The following is a 12,909-nucleotide window of genomic DNA, read 5'->3' as shown; positions in this document are numbered from 1 at the left end:
TGCAGCCCTTGGACAGGGCAGTATTTGGGCCATTCCGAAAGGCTTACAACAATGAATGTGATAATTGGCTCATCAGCCATCCAGGAAAAACCATATCCATCTATGATGTTGCTGGATTAGTATCTTTGCCATTTGACAAAGCTTTTACTCCAATCAACATAAAGTCGGGATTTTCAAGCACTGGAATATTCCCCTTCAATGAGGATATTTTCACCGAAAATGATTTTCTGCAATCTGCTGTTACTGACAGGCCTCCACCAACATTGGAAGAACTGGATGGACCAATCCAAAATGTTGATGATGATAATAATCCTGCTGATCCACAGACAATACCTGATTGCTCTACATCAATGATTGCACCTACCTCTACACAGGTCGTATCACCAGAAGCAATTCGAGAATTTCCAAAAGCTGGCCCAAGGAAAATAGCTGATGGACAAAAGAAAAGGAAGAAATATTCAACTTTAATCACTAGCACTCCTGAAAAAAACCTGGTACCAGAAGTTGGCCCTGAGAAGACATCACTATTGGAGAACCAAAAAATGAAAAAAAATCCTGGGAAAAGAACGCTATTTTCATCATCAATCGGCAATGAAAGCAATGATGAGGAATCGGACTTTTCCACAAGTTCATCGGATGAAGAAGTGGTGGAAGACACATTCTTTGATAAAGATATAATTGCACTGAGCCTACCACACAAATGGGTGTTGGTCGAGTACAAGGGGAGAAAACACATGAGACTTTTCTATATAGGACAAGTTGAGGAGGTTATTGGTGACAATTGCAAAATAAATTTTCTAAAAAAGGGAAACAAACAATATACATTTCCAACAGTAAGGGATGAGGGGAATATTTCCTTAGCTCAAGTGAAAAAAGTTTTGCCTGAGCCACACATCAGGAGGGGGCACTATGATTTCAGATGTTCCTTCCCCAAACACCTGAACTATGTTTAGAATTTCAATTCAATTTATTGAATTTTAATTGGAAAAGAAATGCCATTTCTCATTTTTTATATTGTTTTTTTCATGATTATTCATTTATTATTATTTCTTAAGATTAAAATAAAATACATAGGCTACTAAAACGCGTTTATCATTGGAATGAAGCCTATGTCCCACTGTGTACACCCACTTGTCCCATTGTGTACTACCATGGTACACAGTAGGACACTCTGCATGACTGACTATGAAAATTAATTACACAAGTATTTACTTGAAAGGACTAAAGTTTTATAGTCCATAGAGTAGCCAGATGTATAACCTATGTTATAGAATTGAAATTGTTCAATTTATTTTAAAATGGCTGCCTCACAATTGAAAATAAAAAAAACCGTCCCACTGTGTACTGGTCTCCCCTACTCTGCATTTTCATTCTGCTCTTCATTTGTAGAGCAGTGGTCCTCCTCTATATAAAAACTGTTATAATTGGGTCATTTTTCCAAATTCATATTGAAATTAACAACCCACTGAGCTACCAGATTTTTTCTTATTGCTTGGCCCAGTTATAACATTATAATTAAAATTCTTCAACTAACTATAAATTTAAATACCATTGTTAGTTTCTCATGAAATTTTTAAACTACCTTACAGTACGGTAGTGAAATGCACTCTATTTCTTGATGAAATAACAGCATTGAAAGTTGTGATAATCTATTTTTTGTTCATAATTAGGATAAATAAAAATCTATATAATGTTTAAATGATGTTAATACATTCTTAGGGCGGATTTAGTTGGTTATTTTTGTGATAATGTTAGGAGACCGTTGATGTTTTCGCATTTCAGGAGTTGTTGATACAACGTTAATAACAACAGAGAAATATCCTAAAATTCCCAAAGAAGTTGTTAGATCTTTCCACAAACAAAGGACCTTCATAAGGATGAAATTTCTTAATGAGAATCTAAATAAGAGGAATAACTACAACGACGTGAGAGAAACTAAAAGAAAATACAAAAAACTAATTTGAAATGTTATGTATTGAATCGAATCACGTACTCAAATGATTTGTTTTAGACTCGCCAGTGACATTTATGGGATTAAAAAAAATACATTGTTTTGATATTGTTTCAAAGAGGATAAAATGCTGAACATTTTGATGCCATTCACTTCTATATAGTGTTGTTGGTTGCAATAAGGGCTGAAGTAAGGCACTTTTACGTTTGAATGCATGTTTAACCGGGCCGAGAGGTCGCAGCATGACGTCACACCATAGCCGGCTGCGTTCTCCACGCGTCTTATGGGATCAAGGCATTCTATACACTATTCTTGGTACACATGGGCCTGGAATGTACTAAATCAAGTTTAAAGCCCCATGTGTACCGCATAAGGACACACACATTTTTTCACAAAACCTGAGAATTTGCTAAGCTAGATTCAATTATACTGTCTCAACTGTGGGTTTAGAATCGGAAGACATGGAAAAAATGGTCTGTGTTGAGGGGAAAGTGAAGGGAATCTTGTCCGGGAGCCAACGGGCTCTATTAAATAAAGACTGACACAAGAAATCATTCTGTTATGAAGGTATGCCTTCGGATGGACTCAAAAGGGGCATTTGTAATAGAATTTTTTTTCGATGTGATAAGTGAGGAATCACTGCTATTTTATATTCCTGTACATGAGGATGATATAGCAAGTGTCACCCACCTCCTAAATGCCAAGTGCAAGGGTCAAAATTCCTGTCACTCGTTTCATTATTATTCATATATAATCTTTTGGCAATTGATGTCTGACCAAAAGACCACTCACTGATCAATGTTTCACTGAGATATATTCATGAAGGATATAATTCGAGCAATAAGAAAGACCAGTTACATGGTGGTTTATTACATGAAAGTTTTCCTTCTCATTCAATTGAGCTGTTCACTCACTTCATTCATTCTATTGTCTCTGTGATAATTCAGTTTTTCAGAATTTCACTATTGCAATTGCAAGGGTCAAAATTTCTGTCACACTTTTGATTATCATTCATATAATCTTTTGGCATTTGATGACTGACCAATAGACCCCTCATTGATCAATGTTTCACTGAATCATGAAGAAGGATAGAATTCAAGCAATAAGAAAAACCAGTTACATTGAGGATTTCCTTCTCTTTCAACTGAGCTGTGTATTCACTTCATTCATTCTATTGCCTTTGTGATAATTCAGTTTGTCATCCAAATTACACTATTGCAATTTCAAGTGTCAACGTTTCTGTCACTCGTTTGATTATTATTCACATATTCTTTGGCAATTGATGACTGACCAATAGACTCCTCACTAGGAAAATCATTATAGATGACTGGTATCTCTGGACTACAACTGCAACACTTGTGACATCCCAAACCAAATCTTCGTGAAGATTTTGAATTTTCCATTCCAGATACTGACAATATTGATCGACAATATTATTTTCAATTATTATTCACCATTTCAGTCTGGAAATTCAGTGATCAATATTGAATAGTTGGATATCAGTATTCCCTTTTTTGAGATAGTTTTTTTGAGTGTTTGTCACTGTGACACTGCAAGCGGCTCCTAGAGGGAAGTATATCGCAGCTACAGTGCAATGTTTCATTTCCAGAATCTGAAGAGTGCACTTCCAGTCATTCTTCAAATGCTTCAACTTTTTCCTGTACAGCTGATGGGTGTGAAGAGCCTGCTTCCAATCAGCGACATAATATAGACCATCATCCATTGTCTCGGCGAATCAATTTCCAATTCCAATTCTGATTCAGAAAATGGTGAAGAAAATCAGGAGACCTGTGATGCAGCTAAGCAACAACTTGGGTGTTTCATCTGTCCAAATGAAAGTGACCCGATCATAATTAAAAAAACTTTCATGGAAAAACAACCCATCCAAGTTGTAGAAAGAAAAGGTACAAAATTGCCATTTGACCCTTTTTATTACAGACATTTGCCAAGTGTTGAAAAAATAAACTGTAAATGGTTATCATATTCATTTCAGCTGAATAAAGTGTACTGTTCGTGCTGTATGGCTTTTGGAGATAAAGGACACAGAGACTGTACCTTTATAACTGGTTATGACGTTTCTTCAAAAAATATGTATGAATCAGTCGAAATGCATGAGAATTCAATCCATCATGAACTTGCTGCAACAGCAGCTTTTCAAAATCAAAAGGGCTATGATATTTCGACTTCTGAATACCAACTAAACTAAACAGCAAGAAAATGAAATTAAAACTAGAAGATTGGTTATCCAACGTTTGATAGACATAGTTTTGTTTATAGGAAGGCAAGGCATTGCCTACAGAGGTGACGAAGCAGAAGCAGCCTACGCTCTTGACTCTCTACAAAATCATGGTAATTTCCTTGAACTGGTCATGTTGGTGGCTAATTATGATGCAGTTTTGCAAATGTATCGAGGTCAGCAAAAAGTTCATAATGAAAATAAAGGACAAAACAGAAGACAAAGGAAAGCAATCTAAAAGCCCATTGAACAAGGTCGAGGATTGATCTTGACTTTTTAATCAAAGACTTTCTAATCAAGGTAATTAGCTCAATCGGTCGAAATATTATTTTGAAAGACCTCAAGGATACCTTCATCTACAGCATAATAATGGATAGCACCCAAGATATAGCTGTCATGGACCAATTGGAAATATGCATCCTCTATGTAGTTGAAGGAAGAGCTAATGAGAGACTTTAAGAGATTGCAGTTGTTAATGACTCAAATGGACTTGCATTGTATGAGCTTATGAAATCAAAATTATCTGAGTATGGCATTGCAATTTCAAATATTATTACTTGTTCGTTTGATGAAGCCAGCAGCAACAAGAAAGGCTACAAGCCCTTTTAAGAAAAGAGAATGAAGACCTAATTTATACTCACTATATGGCTCAAGTACTAAACCTAGTTGTAGCTGACTCAACAGTGAAGCTACTACAAGCTGAGAATTTGTTTGGATTAGTGGAAGAATCTGCGGTATTTCTAAGCTCATTGCAAAAGAGAATGGCCGTCTGGGAAAGGGAAACAAATAGAAAACTGTAATATTACATTTTCTCAATTGGAATCGAATCTTCAATTCGAGATCTATGAAACTTTATAGTAAATATCAGAGTCATCGATATACGACAAACTTTTCGACTGAGAATTTTTTATGGTAAATGATTGTTGCATTGTTCCATGGTGTCACCGAGGCTGGGTTAACAGAATTAATAGATAAATGGTTTATTTAAATAGAGATGATATATAAAAATTTAAAATAACAGTTTCAAAATAAAGTTTTATTGAGAACAAATATAAAATGTGAATTCTAAACTTGTAATTTATAATTTTTTGGTGACGTGTCTGTAACGTTGAAGTGTCTAGAAGCTTTTGCTCTCTTCCTGACTTGTAGCTTTTCCTGTGGCTTTTTTCTCTCTAGAAAAATGGCTGGCTGTGTGTGTTGTAAATTTTTGCTCTCTGAATAATTTTCTATTTAAGTGAATTTATTAATGTTTTAAATTGAGTTTTAAACAGTTTATAGTGTTCTATTTTGTCCGTATATTGCTATTTGTGTATACAAGCCAATAGCCACTGTTTTTCAACTACAAATTGGATAAGTACTTTAGCTCGTAGTAACTCTAAATGCTTAGGCTTGTAATATATTGTTCTTTGTGTATTTGTGTATATTGCCAAAATTCTTTTGAAGATTATAAGTTCATTTGCTCTGAAAACTGGATTTCTCATTCATAGGCGATAGATCCATTCATAGTTTATCAAGAATCTATTACATTGGAGCCGATAAATTTCCTTAGGTTAATAGGTGGAATGCTATTCCAACCGATTTAAGGAAAAATTGGTAGCACGGCAAAACATACTGCTCATGAAAAGTTGTATAGATTGCAAAAAATAGGAGAAACGAGATGGTGGAGCAATCATAAGGCCCTCTCATCAATAATTATTGATAAAGAATTCCTCATGACTCAAGACAGGGTAAATTCAGCTAAACTCTTCAATTGTATTTTTGTTTTCAAAGAAATCTCTGTGGGAAATTTTGATATCAAATCTCTTTTCACAGCAAGAAATCTGATTAAGTCAATGGACCAAATTTGAAAACTTGTTTATTTAGTTAGTTTTATCAGATTTATTTTTGGTCACTTCCCCTGTTTTCAAGTACTTGCAAAGAAATCCATTGACTATGCTTTAGCTTGGAATTTGGTAGAAAAACACTGCAAAAGGCAAAAGAAATGTTGCACAGTTTGAAGAGTTATATGCAAAGACAAAAAATTATACGAGTGCAGTTAATCATGTGCTAGACGAAAATGATGTTGTTGTTAGAAAATGATAATGAGTTAATATTATTGAACTATTATTTTATATTATACGTTCAAATTTGAATACACTGTTTTTCCTATGTTGGCAATGACAACTGCTGTTTTGTATGCGTTGAATAAACGATGGTGGTGTGTGTTTTTTACTGAAGCTATCCTGTTTTACCGTAGTGCGAAGTATTAAAATTAACAGTTGTTTTAGAATTGGACTTCAAAAGAAAAAGAATGTCAAAGAAAAAAATGATGAGTGGGGAAAAATCGAAAGATGAAGCTGACTCTATTTCAATACTTCAACATTACAAAAATGTATATTTTGATATTTTAGACTGTGCAAGGATGAGTACGTACTGAAGAAAGATTTTGTGCAAACAAAGACGTTTTATGGGATTGCTGGTGGTTGGGCCCCAAAAATTTTGACTCTATTTTGAAACTCAAAACATTTCCCACTGAGGCCTTGCACAGTGTTTCTAAACTAAGTAAAATTAAAAGATGTCGCCTGTTGATAGAGCTGTGACCGTTTGCACAAAAATACAGCAACTTCATAGCGTCGTTCACTGAGAATAATGCAGATGCAGTGCCGAAAAAGACACTTTGGAACCAACTGAAGAAGAGGAAAAATGCTTACATTCACTGTTCTGAAAAGAAAAAAATCTGGTGTGGCTCACTCACACAACTTTCCTTTCCGTTATGAAAATTGATCACCTGACGCTAGTGTTCCCGCGCATCTCAAGTCTACTATTCAAAGATTTGAGCCAGCTGGTGACAGGGCAATAACGCTGGAGACACACGAGGTCTGTTATCTCTTCATAGTGAATCATTTAATAGAATCAACAGTTGCCAACAGTTTGCAATAATTGGATAATCACATTTTCTCGAATTTCGAGCTTATTTTTAATTTTAGGTGAAAATGTTACTGAACATTAATTGTAGAGATTCTCATGCTCAATCTCCACTCGAAGTTTTTTGTTTAAATTGTATCTGAAGCCTGATAATTGAGAATATGAAATCAAACTTTGCATAGATGGGGCGGAGCTCCTGAAATTTTTACAGATATGGGACTTGTGGCAGTTGATAGAGCTTATCGATGACTATTCTAGGTATGACTTTAATCAAAATCGTTTTCGAGAAAATCGCGAAAAACCCTGTTTTTGACAACATTTTCGCCATTTTAGCCGCCATCTTGAATCGCATTTGATCGAAATTGTTCGTGTCGGATCCTTATGGTGTAAGGACCTTAAGTTCCAAATTTCAAGTCATTCTGTTAATTGGGAGATGAGATATTGTGTACACAGACGCACATACACTCATACACACACATACAGACCAATACCCAAAAACCACTTTTTTGGACTCAGGGGACCTTGAAACGTATAGAAATTTAGAAATTGGGGTACCTTAATTTTTTTCGGAAAGCAATACTTTCCTTACCTATGGTAATAGGGCAAGGAATGTAAAAATGTTTCCAGTGTTTGGCATGTGATTTTTCTATTCTGTTTGAACTTACTCAATCTGGACTGTTTATCAACCTTTATACTGCATATAATTTTTTTCCTTACCATACCTTGTACCCAAGTCATCTGTGAACGAGTTTTTTCCAAACTTAAATAGTCAAAAATCGACTTCGATCAACTTTGGACCAAGACCTTATGTCCAGTCTGCTCTTTATTAATGTTGAGAAGGATTTATTTAATAATTTGGAAAAAAAATAATAGATGAAGAAACATTAAAAAGTGAGTTCCTTACAAAGAAGCTATTATTTTAGGACTTAAATTTTTCTTGTTTTTACTGTAAGTACATGTAAACATGTTTGAAGTTCTTTTCCTAGTCTTTAACAAGTTGTTGATTTATTCCAGGGAAAAGTTTAGCCTACTGGTACTGAATAAAACGAAAAGGCAAATTGAACACTATTATGTCGTGATTTAAATATTGAGGAAAAGTATTTTCACATATGTCATGTTTATCACAGATTATGATACTATATTTCCAATAAGATAATAATAGAGAAAAATATATCATCAATAATAATGCAAATCTATGTTATTAATAATTTGTATTCCATATTATTATTTGTATTCAAAATCTATATTATAAACTGTAAATTTCTTATTTTGATAAATAAAAAGTCAACAGAATGGAACGCTGCTTGCTTATAATTGCAAAAAAAGATGTTATTATGGATGAGTAAGAAGAACAATCAACAGAATATTGAAACTAATAGAACAGATGAGTAGCCCAGCTACAAAGACGGCCAACTCAAAAAATTTTAAAAATGAGATTTTAATAGATTCTTATAGTATTTTGAACGCTGAATCCTATTATGGCATCGGTTTGTTACAAAAACGGACAGATCAATGCTTAAAACCTATTGAAAAATGCTACTTCGGTACAAAACCTGGCCAGTTCCACAACCATGTTGTTACAAGAACGGCCAAGTCCAGCCAAGCCAATCGCAGTAGAGGATTTGAGTCACATGACCCTGAACAGACCACGTGATCTGACCACCTGACCTGACCATGTGACTCTGAATCATTCTGGTCTGCAGTCATAATCATAAATTTCAGAGAAGAGGTTAGGAGAAAGATTGTGTACTTTGTTTCAATTGAATTAATTTACACTTAATTTGAACAAAATATAATTATTATATCCGCCAAGAATGGAAATTAATGTGGAAGTAGTTTCTCCTGGTAGTGCACGGAAGAAAAAAAGAAATCCTGCTGAATGGGAGACAAACAAGCAAAAAAATCTAAGGTAAGAATGTTATGGTTTTAGCTTGCATCATTTTTTCTAATTATTTCATTGTAAGTTAACTCTTATGAGTTAAAAATAAATTTTTTTATTATTCAATAATCATTGTATTTATTTTTATTCATATAGCCTAATATCAAGAAGGAAACAACACGCTTTATTTAGCCCATAACTTCTGTTAACAAATGTTTAAGGTTATGTTAGTATTTTGTTTGTACAGTGTTGAACAAAACTCTGACACCAGACCTGAGCCAGCCAGGTTACACAAAATTATTATTATTAGCCACTAATAATACTCCTAACACCAGTGTTGCTAATCTCTTAATTTTAATAATTTTCCAAAACTATTTAATTGTAATGGAATTGAATTTCTGAAACAGAAAATGTTTTTATTTGTTTCAGATACTCTGCAAAGCATCTACCAGTTTTCCCAAAATGCGGCCATAGGGGTACATCGTTCAACTGCAGCCTTCTCACCATGAATGATGTCAAGAACTTTCATGAATCTTTCTATAGTGTAAAGACAAAATCTAGTCAGGACGCTTTCATACTAAAATACTGCTCTTGTGCACCACCTGCTCGACATCGTCCTAAAACTAGAGATCGAGGTGAGAAGAAACTCGTCTACAAGTACTTTGTAAAGAACCAAGTTGATAACCGCATAGAAGTTTGTAGAGCAGCATTTCTTGAAATTCTGGGTATCACTAAACATCGCGTGCAGGGGATGTTCACTCGTTTCAGGAAAAACGGTTGTGATGTACCACAAGAGACAAGAGGAGGTTACCGAAAAGAGGAAAAGTACAGGGCCAGAATTGAGTCAGCTATTGCATTCATTAAAAGTTTTAAGGGATTAGAATCCCATTATTCTAGGAAAAATAGTAAGAGAGTCTACCTAGATTCGTCATTGAGCATTGAAAAAATGTGGAGAATGTATCAGAAGTTTGTTGATAATGATTTAAAAATAGCACAGGGTCTGTTTCGAAAATTGTTTCTTACAAAATTCAATTTAAGTTTTTGCACTCCTTCAACAGATGTTTGCTCTAAATGTATTGAATTGAATGAGAGAATTGGAAGGGAGAGTGATGAATCTGAGAAACAATCACTCAGAACTCAGCTGAATCTTCATAAGCTGCAAGCCAAAGCGTTTTTTTTTCACTCTTGAAGCAGGATGAGCAAGGCCTGTTTATTATTTCTTTTGACATGCAGAAGAATCTGCCACTACCCAAACTGCCAGATCAGAGCTGTTATTACTCAAGACAAATCTATTGCTACAATTTAACAGCAGTAGCTGGAGTGTCATGTGGGGGTAAAGCTTTAAGCAAGAATAATGTCTCAATTTACACATGGTGAGAAGATGAAGTTAGTAAATCTTCCAATGAAGTTGCGTCAGCTATTTTTAAAGAACTTCAGATCAGGCTTGACAATGGAGACTTCAATGATACACATACCATTCGTTTGGTGTGTGATGGATGCGGCGGTCAAAACAAAAACACTATTGTTTTGACTATGTGTTTGAATTGGTTGGCTCGTAGTCCATCACACATCAAGCAAATGGAACTGGTATACCCTATCACTGGGCATTCTTTTATGCCGAGCGATAGGGTATTCGGCTGCATTGAAAGAGAAATAAAAACAAACGACACCATTGTTACACGCGAGGAATACCATACAATATTTTCAACACATGGTGTTGTGAAGAAAATTGATGAAGACTGGCACGACTTCGATTGGAAATCAAAGGCTAAGGAATCTATTAAAGAAACCAAAGATTTACATTTTAAAATATCAAAGGTGAGAAGACTGATTTTAACCAAAAAATGCACACAATAAATGTTCAAGGCGAGATGTCTTACATGAATGAGACAGCTCAGACTCTCAGGGCGAACAAGGCCTGGTAATAAATTATCAACAATCAGACCTAATAAAATTGAACCAGGCTCAGTTAAAATTAATCCTGCAAAGCTCAAAGACGTTCAAAAACTGCTTGAGAAGCACTACGGGGCAAACTGGTTTGAAGTAAACAATCTGGAGTGGTACACAAATATTATTAACAATAATAATAATAATGGTGGTCCTCAACTGGTCAATGAACAATGTGAGTGTGCAGATGAGAATGATGACAATGACGAAATTGTAGAATTTGTTGTTTGATTTTTTCTATTTTTTGTGTTTTATTAGATTTTTATCAGTTGAGCTGACAATTTGAAAAAATAAAATAATGTTTTTTTAAAACTGTTTCATCAATAGAACCACCCTCAACGATTTTCCATCATACAGCAGTAATTGTTACAAAAACGTCCAGATCAAAACCTGCTTAATTACAAAAACGGCCAGCTCCATACATTGGTTACAAACTCGGCCATGTCCATTTTTATTTTGTAAATAACTAATCTCTATATCTACAAAAGGCTAAGCCCCGACAGACTGAAATCACACCACAGCCCAAACTACTGAGCCTACAAACTTGAAATTTTGCACAACTGTTTATGATAGCCTCAAAACATCCACTAAGGAAGGATTTTCAGAAATTTGCTCCCCTGAGGGAGCTGGGGCCCCCAAAAAATGTTGTACTTTTTAACCGCTCATTGCACAGCAAAGTCATGAGGAACTTTTTTGTTCAGCTACGAAAAAAAATTAGATCTATGCAGAAAAATTCCGACCAGGAGCAGAGAGGGGTCCAGGAGAGGGCATTTTTTGAAAATTTTCATGTAAAATCACACTTCAGCTCAAACTAATTGGCCTACAGACTTAAAACTCTGCACAAATATTCTTCAAACATGCTTGACGCGCACTAAGAACGGATTTTGAGATATTTTGCTTCTAAGGGTTTCAAAGGATGATAAAGGATCCTATTTTGTAAGGTTATGAACATGGTAAGGTGAATGCCACATGGAACTGAGATAATTGACACATGATATTCTAACATATGTTGTAATTATTGGAAAGCTTAAAATAACTTTACCAATCAGCTGATCGAATTTTATTTTCTTTGGATCGAAAGCGCGAGCTTGCCACATGTTTGTTCCATTGTTACATTCCGATTAGAACAGAGCACAGAGATTTTCTTTGGTTAGGAGTTTGTTGATAATTCTTTTTTCAAATTCAAATATTATTGCAAACAAAAATCACATTGAAAAATTTCTTAGTAGACAACAAGATTACAAAACCGAGTTGTCAAACATAAACCTACATTTATTTGTAGCACGGCCAGAAAAAGACAAACTTGAGTACGGTACTAGCCGTGAGTTCATTCAATATAACTTATATTTTTGTGTTAATATTTTGTGAACAAAAAGTACGAGTTGATGAGAGATGTGAGTAATTTCTTATATTTGATCTAAATGGTTATTCATATTGTAGTAGTCGGGGTCACTTCAATCAAAGTTCTTATTTTGTAGCTAATAAATTTCATATGTATTGATTGTCCATAATGTATTCAGTGTTCATAATGGAAGTGATTGAACTACTCAAAATTAATTACTTACTGGTCCTTCATAGAATTTATAGTATTCCTGGTGATTGAGCCTGTCTTTTTTCAGCGTTGACTATTAATGATAAAGCTTTATTTACAACTAGCTTACCTGGCGAACTTCGCACCGCCAAAAAGTAAATGTATCTCATGTCACACTTTACTTTAATTGGTGAATCTTGGAATGTATCTGGCAATCAATATTTTCATTTACATCTGAATACGGACTTCCTATGTGCTTTGTCATGCAGCATTCATTATTCCCAAAACATATTCTTCTCAATCAATTGGTAGTAATATATCTAACAGTAAAGTGTTGAATTAAAAAAAAATAGATAGGATAAATCAGTGTTTCAAAGATGAATTCAATGTTTTCATAGTTGTTGATTGGCAATAGATGGTCCAGGAAATATGCGATGTACAATGAATCACACAGAATTAGG

This window comes from Nilaparvata lugens, chromosome 2, assembly GCF_014356525.2.
Source record: "Nilaparvata lugens isolate BPH chromosome 2, ASM1435652v1, whole genome shotgun sequence".
Taxonomy (NCBI): Eukaryota; Metazoa; Arthropoda; class Insecta; order Hemiptera; family Delphacidae; genus Nilaparvata; species Nilaparvata lugens.
The sequence above is the reverse complement of the archived record's forward strand: the minus strand, read 5'-3'. Positions refer to the sequence as shown.